The 14,393-nt window shown below is 30.9% G+C and overlaps 1 long non-coding RNA gene across 1 annotated transcript; it reads right to left on the bottom strand.

Annotated features, from left to right (window-relative positions):
* Window positions 1-9,076: 9,076 nt before the first annotated feature.
* On the bottom strand, window positions 9,077-11,312 carry LOC149902269 (uncharacterized). The gene is made up of 3 exons (XR_016457542.1): window positions 10,756-11,312; window positions 10,568-10,629; window positions 9,077-10,493 (listed from the first exon to the last, which is right to left on the bottom strand). It is a non-coding gene; the product is annotated as an uncharacterized LOC149902269 (long non-coding RNA).
* Between the last annotated feature and the right edge of the window lie 3,081 nt (window positions 11,313-14,393).

The following is a 14,393-nucleotide window of genomic DNA, read 5'->3' on the forward strand; positions in this document are numbered from 1 at the left end:
TTACTAATCTATTTGTTTTTGTATATTAAGGGCTGATTTTTCAATTCGTGGTTATTTATTCGGCATATAACGTATTAAACTACCATTTTAAAAATGTATTCTAATTGCCCATATTTGACAGTTTGCAGGTGGCATAATATTATCCTTATAAATTATAATAATCCCAGATTAATTCAAAAGCCTATTTGATTGGTTTGGTAGAAATTTGTTTACCTAGTATTACATTTTTACAATATCCCGTCAATACTCATAACTTCCTCTCTCGAAGGTCCTCTTCGAAGGATTCGAAATCAGGGAGCTTTTGAAAAGTGATCACATTATAATTTCTGTTTTTATGACATGTACCTACATACTAAAAGGTATACAACATAGAGATTCAAGGATATTAAAATTGCAATAAAACATTAAAATATTTTAAATAAACGATAGCGGACATTATCCTGAAATGTCCATGTAAATGAGGACGAATCCATAAACCAGAATCAATTTCAACAGCGTCAAGCGTACGTCTTACATTATCTGATTATATGCAAGTTTTTTCGAATGAAATATATATGTATATAATATGCTTATTTAGTAGTCGATAAATGGCTCATGTTGGCATTTTGCAAGTGTTCGAACAATGTTGCCGCACTCGTTGGCACGGGACAAACAGGATGGGGACCGGTTGGGCGTCTATCAGAAACCACGTATGGATATAGGTTTTATGTGCACACCATTTATTTATTGGTTCATTATGTTGTTGCTAGCGTCGAGATGGCCAAGTAAACTGAGGGACGCTCAAATAAACAATTACTGTTGTTGTTTGTTTGATGGAACTTACAATGTTTACTCGTAATGTCATGTTTTCTATTACCACTACGAGACATAAAATATACTAAAAAAAACATTCAAAAGGCTGCAGGTACAGGTGAAAAATGGGAAGTACATATAACATAAATATTATTTGCTGAGTGGTATTAGCTAAACAACGAAACAATCGATCATATTTTTATCTCAGCACAAAATAGTATTTGAAATTCAAATTTTATTTAAATCAAGATCGACGTTTCTATTTAAGACTTCAGATTACACTTTATAAAGCTTAATTGATTAATGCTATTTTATATGGTCATATAAATTATTGAAACGATATATAGATATTGTAAATAAAAATAAATTGGTCTTGCAAAACAAGGTGTTGTCGATACAAAACATATCAATATATGGGGTAGATTTTATCTAGCTGGAAAGTAATAGTGCTCTACTGACTATTGTCCAATAAAAAGGGACATTGAAGTCCTAAAAAATGGCACTCATTTGTTTTTAGCGATGTATATGTTGCAAGAGTCAGTAGGTAATGTATAAATTCAAATACATAAAAAAGTATGGATAGTTATTTTTACAAACATCATCAAGACTTTTTACGACGTTTGTATTTATTTTTCATGTGGTGTTATTTTTGTTATCTTGCGGTTTTAGTAATGGTATCTACTTTGTTTTTAATTTATAAAATAGAATTATCTTTTCCTTACAAACAGTGCGGCTCGAGTTTAGGTATTGTAACCTTCCTGATGTACTGAACTTGATAAGATTTAAAAAAATTGCTGGCGACCATGACTTTCAAATGATTGTGCACAATATACCAAGATTCAGGTAAATACCTAAGGTAAACACGATCGCGATGTGGAAAACCAGATTCCTCTATCTAAAGGGAACAAAAGTTTTAATTCGTTAGTGTCCTTGTCCAGACTATGAAGCAAGTTCTTGATATTTGCTACAAGCTAACTTTATATGACTTAAGTTACTGAATACACTGATATGTAGTAAATTAAAAACTTTGTTTGCTTAAATATGAAATAGAAATTTGCCTTTCAAATATTGAATTAAAATGTGCTTCCAACTTTTTACTACACTGCATATTAGAATCTTATTACAAAAAATAATCGAACAAGCGTAGAACAAGCGAAGTATGGTGTTTATTTGTATTTTTATATGAATCTATATTAACGTAGAGTAGAGTCCCCTCTATATAAACGGTATGAAAAACATGTTTATCAAATACCAAGTTTAGCTTATGTAGGTAGATAATCTTATATATAAAAATGAATCCCAAAATGTGTTGGTAAGCGCATAACTCGAGAACGGCTGAACCGATTTCGATAATTCTTTTTTTATTATATTCCTTGAAGTACGAGGATGGTTCTTATGTAGAGAAAACGTAAATATGTACCACGAGCGAAGCCGGGGCGGACCGCTAGTACGAAATAAAGTTACCCAGTTTTAATAGACTAAGGCTTGATTCGCTAGTTGGGTAACAATTTTCACATGAGAGTGATAATGAACTTTAAACATACATATGATAATATCCATTGTATTAACCTTTATAAACTGTTTAAGACGTAATAGATACTTTAGAGCTTCAATAGTATACTACTAAACTAATGAATAATTAAAAAATGTTGATAGACACAAAAACCTTCAAGAAATAGCTGTAAAAATATATAAATGCTTTCGCGCATGTTAGTTTAGTTTGAAAATGATGGGCTTTAAATTCGAAAATAATACAGCAAGTGAACCTTAACTATGTTTATGTCCCATTATTCAAGCGTTGAACATAATGTAATAGAGTTACGGCTAAGTGCCCAACGTTTGTCCTTACATTCAAAGAATATCTGAACCTATTTTGTTTTTCAGAATCACCATCATACGAGAAATAACTTAAGAAATAAGCAGTGGAATATAATCTTGAATCTGATTGGTATAATTTTGTTTACCACTAGGGTGTGTTATTCCGAATTTAATAGTATCCGTGAATAAGTGAAACTAAAAATGATATAATATTATATATGGCAGCTCTATAGTACCTACTATGCAGTATTACTTACATTTATATATATTAGATTTATTTTGTTTAAATCGAACTAACATAATATACTTTAAAGTACTTTTGTTAAAAATAGCACTTTTAATAGTGAATATTTTAAACTCAAAAAACTTTAAACCTCATGTAATTGTAATTCACATAAGTCACGTATAGCATGCAAATTAAATATTGCAATACGTATAAAATATATGCTAAATTTCGAACGCTTAAAATTCATATTCAAATTAATGTAACGTCATGTCCTCTTGGAGGAGACTTTAATATACGTAAACATGTATTACATAATCTTTGTGCGAAGTAAGAGCCAGCAGCTAGGGCTGTTCAAAATGTTTAGAGGTAATTACATGATATTACATACTATGTTTGTACTACTTACTCTCTTTAGATAATGATCAACTATTTGTGTCACGATCTCTAGACCACAAAGATTACACAGTCATCCAAACACTAAAGAATATACACTGATATTCTCATTCTAAATAAGCATAATGTATGCATTACTTAATATATTTTTATTACTAATATATTAAGACATATATTTTAATATATTTTTATTATATTTATTATTACTTAATATATTATAATTATATACTGGATAACTATAATCAGATAATTTGGTAACCATTGTTGTTTCGGTCACTTTAATGAATGAATGAATGGAATGGCGTTCTGGAATGAAAATAAAAAATACGAAAAATTCATATCAGTTATTACATTTGCGCTATATTTCTAAGAGGCAAAGAAAGACAATGCAATTTGCAATATGCAATTAAAAATAAGTATTATTTCACACTCATTGGTATGAATGGATATGAATAAATTTAGTAAGCTTTTTTAATATTATTCTATTATATTATTCGCTAAATAAATATTGAAAATATTTACTTAAATATTTACCATAGCGCTTTTGAAAATACGATAAAAATCACAAGTAGTAATAATTACTAACATGCAATAAGTAAAAAATCAATTTCTAAACTAAGCTCTCTAGCAGCCCTAATGTCGTGTCGCTAAGGTGCGCGGGAGTGGAGCGCACCGCTGCAGTCATGGTCAAGGACTCAGCTATACTTCATTATATTCACGATTGCTAACTAACGATTTATGTTTGTTTATCTTATTCAATCGAATTATAATCTTTACGAGATCCTTTATCGTTTTAGTATGTATCAAAGGTTGTAAAATATTTTAATAATCCGAGTTGTGTCGTTATGTAACTTTCTGGAGCGAAATTAATTTTAAATGTACATGTTTTTCAAAATTACTGTATCTTATGCAGTTTTGATTATTTTATAAAAGTAAATCCAAATCCATGAAAGTTCATTTCTTAAGCTTTACGTTGGGTTCATATAAATCAATAAATGACACATCACTTAATACAAATTGAGTATTTTATTTGTAAGTAAGCATCATTAAATATAATATAATGTGCATTAATCTAATGATAAACAAAGTAATTAAATTATTATTATGATATGAACAATTTCAAAGAATGACTAATATCGAATTTGTCATCGGCACACCTTGAGTATTGTAAAGGTTCATCTAGAGATGCATTTATTTTGAAATTGTAATGATGGGTCTTGTACCTGTCGCATTAACTACACAATCGATGCTTATTGCACATTTATCTGTTTATTTTGAGGCTCATAAATATTTTCACAAGAAAGTTCTCGAAAGATAAGATGCTTTTAAATTTAAACAATGTTTTTCTACTTATCGATCGTTACGTAAATTTTTCCGTCATGAATTGCGCTGTGTCTATTGAATTATTGGAATTACGCATTCCAATAAGTAAAACAAAATAATTCAAACAGTTTGTTTATATTTATGTTTTGATAGCTTCATGCATTATATTTACAATTCATTTTCTGTAATAAACACATTCTTTCTGAGAGAGTTCTTTATAATATTATCTGACTAGTGTTTCCATAATAACTATTATTGGTCCGTGAATTAGCAATTTTACTTCACTGAAACATATTCTTGATAAGAATACTCGGGCACATCACTAAAACGCATAATTTTATAGCTTTTCATCTTTACGTAGGATGATTAATACCAGAATATCATATTCTTTGTCTATATATCGTGTCTATTGATGTGACAAATATGGAGTGTCTACAAAAAACAATTTGCGATTCATCCATCACTGCTCCACGTTTATTTTTGTTCGTTCATTTATGTGTAATGTGTGGGTGTATATTGTGTACTGCTTGCACAATGACTAAACCTTGGAGATGAAAAAAGATACATATTGTTAAGATGAATAAGTGAACTTGAGCTTAAAACGAGATGTTTATGATCGTAGGTACAGGTTATTTGTGCTGTCTCTACACTATAAAGCATATTTCGTGTCTTGTCTCCATACTGTATAATTTACGCTATCTTTTATTGATATTTATAGTTTTCGAATAAATTTAAATAAGACATATGTTTCCATTTTTGTCGATGATGCAAGCAAAACTGAAATTTTGAAATTAACAGCTTACTAGAGCTGATTTTTAAAATACATGTCAATATTGTTTTTACTTAAAATAGGATAAAATTAATTGTATCTCATTTGTATCGAACAAGTTGATACTTGTTATCAATCTAAAATTTGTTAGTAAAAATTAAAACTCGATTTTACGATGGGGAGTTGCGATTAATTAAAAACTTTAGCTCTCTTTTTCCCTTTTATTGTACATACATTCCCATTTATTATTATTGTAGTACCATAATATTAAAATTATATACCTGCATACGAATATATTCTCCATGCAAATCGATGACCGATGATTTTCAACAAAATTATACGTCCTTATATTAAAAATGGATCTCAAAGACGAGAGTCTACAATCAGTATACGCAGTTATACACTGCACCAACTGTAAACACCGAATACTTTGTAAAATATTCAGGAGTAATGGTACAAAATGGCATCATTACAGCAAGATTAATATCTGTGTTGGACTCGCTGATTCATGTCGTACATATTTCATAACATTAAACGGTAATTACTGGTAGAATTGATTGCACGATTTACGAGCTGCTATCATTTATTTTCAAACCATGTAAGTAGAGGCACGGTTTAAACTGGATTACTGCTATCTGTATCTCGATATACAATGTAGGGAAACATTACAAACGCGTGTCATTAAATGCAGATGTTCTATTTCCCGTTGGAAAATAAATTAGAAGGCGCTATTGCAATTTAAAGATACTTTAACCGCCTCCTTGGTTCAGTGATTGATGCGTGAGCGTAGAACCGAGAAGTCCTGGGTTCGATTCCCGGTGGAGACGAAGAAAAAAAAGTCTCGGTCTGGCAGGACACAGAAGGTTGATCACCTACTTGTCCCTAAAGAAAATCGATTAGTGAAACAGATGTATGCATAATGCATCTGCCCCAGGGACACGGGACTTCACACTTATAAGTAAATATTTACTTCAATGAATGTCTCATGTTTTGAATAATAATCTTGTTACGTATATGTTTAAATACTCTCACTTGCTGTCTTCTGTCGAAACTTAGAAAGCGTCCCGCCCTAGACATGTTATATTTTAAAAAGTGAACTAGTAAAAGCACGTATTACAATGTGTACCCTAGGGCTCCTATTACATTTTCTCATTTTAGCAATATAGACAATAGACATACATCAAATATCTAGATAACATCAAGGTATGTGACGAATGATAATTGAAGTGGGCTTTTATGTAGTAACCTAGACTGCCACCGTCTGTACTAGTGGTAAGCACTAGTAATAGAGTATATATATTATTATAAAATAATGATGACTTAAATATATTTTTTGTACCCATGAATAAATTTTTATAGAATCGAAAATAAACCTATGCAATGGAAGAAAACATCATAGCAATAAAGAGAAAAATTTCAAAACAATTGATTAATTCAATATCTTATATATATGCTATATAAATAAGTAATTCTTTGCAAAAATAACTATAGAGCAAACGTGAAATATTTAACCTTGCTGATACAAAAAAATAAATGAGAGCGGCAAAAACCATCCCAATTTTAATTAATAAAAACAGCATACTAGAACTGGTTTTATGGAACGGTTATCAACATGTTATGTGGGGACCCGATATAATTAGGTTTAAATGAAATATATGGCCTTGAGGTATTCAACCATACAAAGAAACACGTAGTATGTTCACTGTTAGCTGTGGGCACTGCTCACATAGAACGGAACATTAAATTGTCGTTTCGCTCTACTGAATTCTGTAGAGCTGTTGAATATTCACTGCCGGACACAATTTATTCCATATTTTCCATATAATGGTTAGTATAAATATGTTCAGTAAATCTTTAACGTTTCACATAATAACCTCTATTTATACAGGTACAATAACAACATGTTTATGAATACAACCATATACAACTAAGGTTGTGTAATGAATTTTTTACTTGCATTTCTAGGATATATTAACACTTTTAAAAACAACTAGTATTACTTCCTAATGCTATTATAAAATACTGGGACCTTTGTTTCCAATTACTGATATAGCCCCCGATAGCCTATTTCACACTATCGAAGTTAACTTTTAGTTATTATCAGCACACAAACAGAACATTTCTGCCGGCCACAAAAATCTCCGTCCCCAGTCCTCTCTTTGGTAATTTTTTTACATACACAGTACTCAAACTGCCGACTATACAATAATTCTCTGGTACCGTTTAAACTACGTAACTCGCGCCGGTCGATGCGAACCGTCCCCCGCTAGGCCAAGGCCGTGTGACATAACGTATTACGTCGCGCCGTTAGTCGCACCGCTACTCGTTGATAACTTGCTTTCTTTGCTCATCTTTGCAATGTGCACTTTACAGCTGATGTTTACTTTTATGCAATTGTTGGAAATGTTCTTTTTCTTTTGAAGTTTTGAAGGTTGTTGGTAATAATGAACTTTATTTAGTGGCTAGCGCTATAAGGCCGCCTATAATATTATTCATCTATCCCTGTACCATATTTCATAGATCTCTGATTAATAGATTTTGAGTGAAGCAATACATTCATAAATTCTTTCAAAATTTCACATTATGTAGGATTTTGCTTGACTACCTACTGCAATTTGTTATCGGCATTTTTGTCAGGAAATTAAAAATAACGTGGGTAGATACTGCTCGTAATAATCATGTTACTGAAAAATATACACTTTACTATTTCTCAGTTAAACGTTAAGTAAATAAAAATAATAATAATAATTGTAACGTGTTCACCAAAGATGAAGATAATGAAATATCCATGAAAATAACACCGAACTTTTGTCAATTTAAAATATTTTCAAAAATTAACACACAAAACCAATTTAGATGATACATATTATGTTATAGTAATACAATTTAAATGGTTAGATTATTAGTTTTCGTATTTATCAAATGAATGCATCCTTGTATGCATCTCTTGTGAGGTGTCCGTGTTTGAAAGTTTGTTACCTATATTGTCTTTCATTTGGGGGTTGCATTATGAAAATAATAGATATGAAAGTTTGAAATTTTAATTGTAATCGAGCGAAAATTGCCAAGAAAAAGAAATGTTGGCGTATTTCGACCTACAAAATTTCACAAAATTTTCCATTATTAATTTTAGTATACTTTTCGTAGCATCAAATGGTGATACACAATTTTTGTACGTAGGTTCTTATTTTTAAGATTAACGTGGCAAGAACGTTAGTAACATTTTTTGCAAAACAAATTACAACGACTTATTGCACAATAAATTAAGGTCGGGATTGTAAGTTACTACATTCTTACATGTCTTTATTCAGTTTATTTCATCACATTTTTAACATTTTTTATTCAAAAATCATGTGGAAAATTTTAAATTATCAAGGTTGAAAGATAATTTAAAAAGTTAAAGTCACCATCGGTTCTCAGTTCAATGACTGAATCCGGTGTATAATTAAAAAGTAATCGTCAATTTGTTTTGCCGGATTCGTTGCCTTTTTATCTCTGAATACCTACTGGAAATTGTTTTGTAAAAAATGTTGGCAGGGCAACATACTGCTAATGCAAGCTTCTTCACGTTGACATATATCTACTGGATGATAGAGATGTAATTTATTAACAAATCTGTGATACTAAGATTTGATAAATCCCAAAATTTCACAACGCTACTCAGTAGCTGCAACTTAACAAATTGGTTTACTATGAAGCTTTGTCTTTTTGAAGCTTTAAGTTAAGACGATACACAAAAAAAAATCAACTGCTTGGCGGGCGGAGTCTAATAGCTCGCTATCGCGAACGCCGGTGTGCGCGAAGTCATTCATTGCAAACTCGCCGCGCTGCCGCTGGCCGACTCGGGACAAACATGTATGGAGTCGTCATACAGTTATAATATTGTTATACATTTATTCAATTGTTGATTTATTGGTTTTATTTTCTTGCTTATAAACAAATAATCTTCTTTCCAACAACTACTTAGACATTATTAATAATTATTATTATTTCGTAATGTTTACTTTATTACAAAATAATACAGGTTATAAATAATCTTTAAAATAACAAAAAATATTGTTACTCTGAAAAAATGAAATGGTACTCAATAACGCGGACTACTGAATTGATTTAGATAGAATTTGATGCTGACGTAGATATTACATCATGCCCAGAAATGAAAGGTACTATTTCTGAAAGAAGTTATAAACCCTAATTCTTCTCAGTCAAAGTCAAGAGTGGAAGATATCACTAATACAGTAAAACTGATGCGAAACTTTGGATGTTAATTTGTATATTTTTTTGTTAGTTGTTACTTAATCACGTCAAGACTACATTACCAATTTTGATAAAATATAGCTAATTGCCTGGATTTACACATAGGATACTTTTTATCCGAACTGAACACTTCTGTGGGATAAAACAGGATTCACGATATAACCTAATTCCACGCGGGCAAAGCCGCGGTCGGAATGATATTTTTTTAAATAAAAAAATTGTTTAAAAAAAAAACACAAAATATATTGACGCATGTATTTATTTTTTGCACTCTATTATAATTGTAATTATTCATTACAAATATTCAAAATAAAATAGCCAGAACAAAGTTAGGCCCTGGTAGGGTAGGTAGGCAAGTACAGCAATGTGAGACGAACACTGGCTTATTTATACCAATAATAATGTATTATAAACATTAAATTAAGTTTACTTTCTAACAACAAAAATACATAATATTAGCTAATGTGAAAGCGAATCAACCAATCATCCCACAAAAATGAAATGTGCACACAAATATTCGTCCAAATCGGTTCATGTCATTAGGAGGAGTGACTGCAGCGCCATCTTCCGGGCCCAATTGTGTTTCCAGATCACCCAGGAACTCAATTTAATATACTTACACAAAATTTTTCGAAATGAAAACTCACATTACTATGTAAATATGAATATAAACCTGTTTTATTACTAAGCAATTTCCCGCACAGGTGTAGTAAGTATAAATGAAATAAATATCAACATCAAATTCTTTATACAACATACTTATCTACCACCTTCTAAGAAATGTAATTCTTGAAATTATTTCGTATTTTTTTAAATATAATACTACTCCAATGAGCTCCTGTTCTATATTATGTCCGCCATACTTCCACTAAGTTCACCATGATTTTTTATTTCTTTGCACTTTGTTGCTTTTTGCTAAAAATGGAATCATGCGATAAAACCAGTAGAACGTTGATAACATACATTTTTGACTGAATAAAGGTACTTACGAAGGAGTGGGTTCACATTGTGAACAATCATTGGGTTTATTTTCCTTCTGGATTCCGGATTTCTGAAAAGATTATCTATGCTATAAATGAAAAAATCTTACACATTCGTTATGTACTTAAAACAGGGGTACATATCAAACACCGTCTATAATACAATTATCATCAAATTTAAAATAAAACCAACTTACTTCATTAATTTGTTCCAATTGTAAGCATTCTTTTTCCTCCAACCTTTATGTTTCTTCTTCTTATTTTCTTTATTGTCCCCATTTGTCTCATTTTGTCTTATCGTGTTGTCACCCTTTTTTACGATTGCGCGAGCGACACAAGTTCCCCGTGTGACGGCCGTAGCGGGAATGACTCGTGCAGCGATCGGGGTAGGAAGGTACAGGGCGGCTCTCGCTATATTGGCTGGTCGCGCGCTAATTTCAAGTATTTCTTGTTTATTTCAAAACCATCGCATATTTCAAAATTCTAAATCGGTAGACGTATAGGTTGTATATTTTATAGTTAATATCCAAAAAGTCGTAACTTTACGTTTGTTATTTTGAAGATGCCAGAGATTATAAAAAAATAACAATGAGAACTTTGTATTTTTTTTCTATCGAGAAAATATCATGGAATCATGTTTCTAAAACGGTAGACGTATTGTGTTACTATTGAACTTTCTTGTCAAGAATTTTCATCACGACAACTTTAATAATATAAAAATTACGAAGGTTTAAAAAGGGCCGTAAATGTTAGAAAAATTTATTCATCACCTTAACTTTAACTTTCGAATTAACAAATCACACCCCCGGTTTATTTACTCCTGGAATAACAGAATTGTACTAGAATAATAAATAAATTAAATATGATTCCTTGCTTTATGTTTCTGTGTTTACGACGCCGGGATGTCATTCAACGGTACTGCCAATCAGAGACTACGTGGAACTAGCTGTTGCCAATCTACATTCTAAGACAGAGATACGTGTGACGAATATTACAACGATTACGTCTTACTGACTCTCGTCTTAATTTTTGATGAAAATACTACGTATATGGTAGTACATGAGAAATTGAGTATTTGAATTAAAAATTTTTTTGTGATAAATGGAAAGATTATATATTAGTTTTATAACAAAACTGTTTTTGTTTTTATTTTTTTGCAATAATTCAAAAGTTATTTCAAAATAAAAATTAGTCTTTGAATCCAGTACCGAAGACACGCCGGCAACTCCCGAAGCGTCACCCAAGCGCGTGTGACGTCATAATGTTAATTTTCACTCATTGCAGTTGATAGAACAATAAATATAGTTTAAAATACTTAACAGGATAATAAGGTAAATTTATGAAATTATTGTATTGTTACCGGGTTTTTATAAGTATACAAAATTTAAATTAAATCCGTCGGTTTATAGTGGGTCTAAATCGAATCGAAAGGAGAATTGGTTACATACAAACATATGTTTTAAGCTGATCCTGGCGATCCTTATCAGGATAAAAATGATATTATTGTATTGTCATCGGACCTTGATAAGTGTTCAAAATTTGAACAAAATCCGTCGGTTTTAAGTGGGTCAAAATCGAGTCGAAACTTCGAAAGGGTTACATACAAACATACAGGTGAAGCTAATAAAAGCGTGTTAATACAGTGTTTTGATCTATTTAATTTTGTTGTCATTATTAAATTACATATTAAATATATTAATTGTTAATTATATTACTTAAATTTATATTAAAAATGGCGAACCTCAAAAGTTATCGTTTTATACCATTATGTACGAATACTACAAAGTCAACTCCTGACAAAAATCGGTGATCATAAAATATATCAACATCTATTCTTGATGATTCTTATTTTTTTCGTAACTAACTAACTAATTCGGAACCAACTAACAAATCGTATTTTAGCAATAAACTTTCAATATTATTGTCTAGTCACGTGTAATAGCCGTAAACGTACCTACTGCAGTTAATACATAGCTATAACATTATGACGTCACAACTGTGGTGACCAGTCATGGCGCGTTTGTAGTCACGTGATTCTAATTTAAATTTCATCAATTTTTAATTGCTTATAATTAACGGAAAATTTTTTTTTTTGAAGTTATTTGTATTAAATATCAATATTATTAATAATAAAGTTTCAAAATACATAAAAAAAATCAATATTTTTTTTTAATTCAAATACTCAATTATAGATACTTAGGACACTAAATTGTTTTAGCCATTCACTATTGGATACGTCTTGTAAGGAAATAGGGCTCTACACTAAAATTACTTTTTTGCTCGATATAATTGCAGCCTGCCTGCCTGCCCGAGAAAGGACATAGGATAGTTTTTATTCCGAAAATCCTACGGAACGGGAGCTATGCGGGTTGTCCTTTACTACGCGAATGAACGAAGCGACGGTGGAAAGCTATTACAGCTTCATAGAAAGAAAACAAACTAAGGAAGAAAAACATGAGTTTCAAGTAAAAATAGGCGCATTGGAATTGGAAACCTTATAATTAAAATTCCCCTTAGTTAACGGGAACGCTGTAGCTACCTTACTTTAAGTCTAGTGCGTGCATAAGCTTCGTAAATGAGATGGAGTTAATCAATCATGATAATTTTTATAGTTGTAAAATTTAAGTAACCACTTCGTTATCAAGTGTTTTTAAACTTTTCAGGCTAATGATTACTTATTCGTTATTAACTAGTTATTAAGCCTAGCCTAGCCTTAATATTAGCCTAAAAAATTAAATGAGTTATTTTTGTTTAATTTTCTGGAAATGTACCGCTATACCATATTTCATTCTTACTATGCCTATAGGTACATAAGTTCTCTATTTTTAAATCACTTTTTGTTCTCGTGATTAAAATGTCACGTTTACGAAGATTAATTATTTTAAAATAATTTATCAGCTAATCGTTTTTCTTTTTTTATGTGTGCAATTAATTCCAAGTAGGTATACCAAGAGTATAGCCAGGTATCTATACTAGCTGTCCCATGTAACTTCGTGTGCGCTGTAATAGATATGAATATTTTTTCTCAATTTTACAAAATTTTGCAATACGTAGCGTACCTAAATACCTGTATAACCCATAGCATTTTCCTCAATAAATTGACTATCTGCCACTTTTTTATAAAGTCCATCTAGTTTCTTTAAAATAAATAAAACAACTTTTATGTTTTGAAATAAATATTTTAATAATAAAGCCGTTAAAATTAATTTGCAATATGTGTTAATTAAATCTCTATAAAATGTGACTAAATTTTATTCTAATAGCTTCTGCTTATTCAGGTTTAGACAATAATGTGATTGGGATATTATAATTTAAAAGTATAAGTAGAAATTTTACGACCACACATAGCATCACGTAAGTATGCGTCGTCGTCATTATACAGTTTTTATCCTCCGTAATTTCCAGGGATTCAGCGAATACTAAAGCTAGAATTACTGACATTTAAATAAACACTTAAAACATACGTGCATAGTGGCGTAACAGTTACGGTTGATTTTGCTTAAGAACTAGTCAAGCCGGAATGTCTGAGTGGCTAGGTGCATCCTCTTGTCGACTGGCTCATAATATATAGCACTGTTACCAGTAGCTTGTTCTCTCCACATCCTGTTACTCAATGTCCATTTTAGACGCGGCTCTTCATCTCGTTTTTATTCTTGTCAAATAAATGCACGTAGACGAAATTTGTTTGCAGGCGGCGTTTGCATGTAAAGGAAAGATAATTTATTCATATTCAATGATGAATACCACAAGGTATTTAAATGATTTTGATTCAATGATGAATACCACAAGGTATTCATCATTGAATCCATACTTAATATTATAAATGCGAAAGTAA

The sequence above is a fragment of the Colias eurytheme genome, chromosome 15, assembly GCF_061535395.1.
Source record: "Colias eurytheme isolate Ceu_HAF_F1 chromosome 15, ilColEury1 Martin Lab GWU primary, whole genome shotgun sequence".
Classification (NCBI taxonomy): Eukaryota; Metazoa; Arthropoda; class Insecta; order Lepidoptera; family Pieridae; genus Colias; species Colias eurytheme.